Consider the following 3,550-nt stretch of genomic DNA (forward strand, 5'->3'; position numbering starts at 1 on the left):
GTAAATACATTATTCTTGTTTGCAAATAAAACAAATGCTGAGCAAGCAAAGAAGACTAAAATATATAAATACATAGGTATATAAGGTACTCGTATATACAAAAATATTCAACAGTTATAGTATTAAAGCAACACAACGGCTTACATATAACTTAATTTAAGTGCTAAGTTAGCAACTAGGTCGTCATTTCAGTAGCAGGTTTTTAGATTTCACCACAAGGTAAGTTGATAGTCATTCGAGGTATGGCTCTCGCTTATAAGCTTTCTCAAGTCTAACAACAATCGCCCAATCAGAAAATACCAGAAATTTCTTTTCATCCGTTTTAGTACCGTGATCCCCCCGCATTATATACACCAAAAAGAGAAAAACATTTTTTTTATTAAAGTTCGCTTTTGTAGAAATTTTTTTCGTATTTCTTTTAGGATCGTATGTGCAAATCAGGCCCACTCGTATTAGGCAGAAGTAAACTTTAAGAGCAAAAAAAAAATTCCAGTATTATTTAATGTCTATAATCAAAACGTGAGCATTAAAACAAAAACCCCAAAAAAATTATTTTGTTGACCGGGTTTAGTAATTATAGTTTTTTCGGAAGTCACATACTGTAATTATTATATAGTTTTGCAATAAGCAAAATTTCTAAAATCGTAAAATAATATCTCGATTTTGGAGCCTAACTTCGAGAAACAGTGATATTCATCTTAATGGCAAAACTTCACGAAAACCTTTGGTTTGGTCCAGTATCCTTTCCTCTGCGAATGGCAGGCACCTTGCCGTGGTGCAGGGGCTTAAGTCGCAAGGCATCCTCGGCATCTCCCAACTGGTGCGAGCGGTGCTTGCACCCTCACACTGGTTGTCAGAGGCCGTATGCGTGCGACAACCAAGAGCTGCCACCTCCTAATCCAGGGTGTTATGCGACTCCCGTGCCCATTGGATGATTTGCAGCCAGGAGGTAAATTCGGCTGTATTCTAACGGAGCCTTCCCAACACCGGGCCGCATTGGGAAGTAACGGTGGCCTTACCGCGTCAAGGGGCTCTGGCGCGGCGGACTCTTTGTTCCCCATACAGAAAGCTGACCCGACGGCTCGCCTCGTCGAGCCAAGGGTCGTACGAACAAGATGAACAACAAAAACAAAAACGAAACAACAACAAAAACAAACGGATCTCGGCAACAACAACAGCTAACGACTATGGAAAACGGCAACGACAAGGGCAGCGGTGCAGGTAAGGGCGAATCAGGGGCTAAACGAAAGTTCAGCTTCCTGGACGCCCTTTCGCCAGAGGAGCGAGCGCTGTTCGAGGAGCATGCCAGGGACGACGACGATGACATGCCCTCGTGCAGCGGCGTTCAGCAGGCGATTTCAACTGCGGCCGCTGCGGAAAAATCAAGAGAGAACCCCACGGAGACTCTCTCGAGCAGGAGCAACTGCTCGGATGTAGAGGAGTCGCAACGGGCGACCTCCGGTGGGGCTCTTAAACGGAAAAGGAAGAGGGGAGGCAGACTACCCCCCCTGCCACCAACGGGATGTCCGGGAGGGGGGGACGATCCCAGGAGAAAAGGTATGAGCGGTGCCAGCCTGAAGTGGTACCTGAGGCACCTCCAGGAGGGAAGAACTCCGGAGGTAGCAGAAGACCTAGCGCGGAACAGGGTGAGAGGTGACAGCACTTCCCCGGCTTCCGGAAAACAAAAGGGTGGAAATACTGCGGCCACTAGGAAACGCAATGGCAACAATCGAGGCCACTGCCCAGTAAACGCAACTCAGCTCGCAGGCCGAGGTTGCGAAAGGGCAGCTCCCTCGACCACCCAAGCGGCGAAGCGGAAAAGACAGCTGACGCCACAGGAGCCGCCCAACACCAAGCGGCAGAGGGGCAACGTGGCTCATGCGACTGGTGGCAACCGCTCCGCCCCTAATCCCCCCGGGTAGCGGAGGGACAGCGCAGGTATGCGGATGCCCTCAAAGGCATTCGTATGGCGGTGCTGCCGCTGAACTACCCGGCGGAGACGCTGGGGCCGGAGGAGCTCACCGTGCTCCAAGATTCAGGGGGTCTGGATACAAAGCCTCCTTCCATGGGGTCTACTTCAAGGGAGGCATATTGCAGGTAGACTGCAAGGATGAAAGGTCGGCTTGTTGGCTGCGGGAGATCGCTCCCAAGCTGGCAGGCTGGAATGGACCCATCCTCTGCGCGAAAAAGGGGGACGAAATTCCGCCCATGCATAGCATGACGGTATTCCTCCCCAGATGCGCAGGCAAGCCTTACGAATTTGCTCTAGGGCTCATCCGCAACCAGAACGATGGCCTCAATACATCGGCATGGCGGGTGACCAGCAGCACTGAAGAAGATTCAGGGTGGAGGCTCAACCTCTCCATAGATGACGAATCGTACAAATTCGTCAGGAAGGTGAGCTTCCGTCTGAACTACAGGTTCAGCTCGGTGGTCCTGAGGCCATTTAGGCCTAAACCGACCACCATGTGCGACGCAGGGGAAAAAATGCAGGTGGATGAGGTTGCGACTCATCCCTGCGCAAGCACGTCAAAGCAGGCGGCAACTGCCGAGACATTGGTGAAGGTCCCCTCCGAGAAGACGGGCGAGCAAGGGGGGGCGCTACCCTCCACTCAGGAGCTTCTGAAGGGGCTCACGAACCTGGCGGGAGACATCGCGGAGGACGGTGAGAATGAGGACCAGTTCCTCATGGAGCCGATCCTGTAGTGGGTCCGCGAATAGAAGTTGCCCAGGTAAACCTGCACCACGCGGCGTCAGCCTCGGCGGTTATCGCGAGCAGGTTTACGATCGATGGTCTGGGCATACTACTGATCCAGGAGCCATGGGTCAGAAAAGGAGAGGTCAGGGGCCTCAAAATGAAGTCAAACAAGGTAATTTGGGACCTCTCAAGTGAGAGACCCAGAACCTGCGTAGTACTTAGGAACGATATTGATTATTTCTGTCTTTCAGAGTTCCTAACACAGGACCTGGTCGCTGTACAAGCCACGAACGACGAAGGAGCGGACTTCGTCGTGGCAGCGGCCTATTTTCCGGGGGAGACTCCGATAGCACCCCCAGAGGCAATCGGCAACCTGGTAGAGCACTGCAGGCGGAATAAACTGCCCCTCATCATGGGCTGCGATGCGAATGCCCACCATATAGAATGGGGCAACACGGACTGCAACACACGGGGTGAGTCTCTTATCGAGTTTATAGTTAGTAATAATTTAAGTATAGCAAACGTGGGGTGCGAACCCACCTTTGTAACTAGTGCCAGAAGGGAGGTGCTTGACATCACTCTCAGCAGCGAGTCTGAGATGGGGCTGATCTCACAATGGAGGGTATCATCGGAACCCTCCATGTCGGATCACCGTATCATAAGATTCGTGCTGGGGATGGGTGTCGGGCAACTCTAACCCTAGGAACACGGACTGGGCCGCTTTTAGGGACTCGCTTAAAACAAATGTTAGCAGTAGGGAGCAGCTGGATATAAGCGCAACGGCTTCTGGATTGGAGAGCAGACTGTCTGCCCTAAACCAATCCATCACAGAAGCCTATCACAGCAGCTGCC

General features: G+C 51.5%; 1 long non-coding RNA gene across 1 annotated transcript; it reads left to right on the plus strand.

Annotated features, from left to right (window-relative positions):
- The first annotated feature begins 2,484 nt into the window (after window positions 1–2,484).
- LOC138857010 (uncharacterized) lies at window positions 2,485–3,010 on the plus strand. The gene is made up of 2 exons (XR_011395997.1): window positions 2,485–2,870; window positions 2,950–3,010. It is a non-coding gene; the product is annotated as an uncharacterized lncRNA (long non-coding RNA).
- Window positions 3,011–3,550: the final 540 nt, after the last annotated feature.

This window comes from Bactrocera oleae, chromosome 4 (genome assembly GCF_042242935.1).
Source record: "Bactrocera oleae isolate idBacOlea1 chromosome 4, idBacOlea1, whole genome shotgun sequence".
Classification (NCBI taxonomy): domain Eukaryota; kingdom Metazoa; phylum Arthropoda; class Insecta; order Diptera; family Tephritidae; genus Bactrocera; species Bactrocera oleae.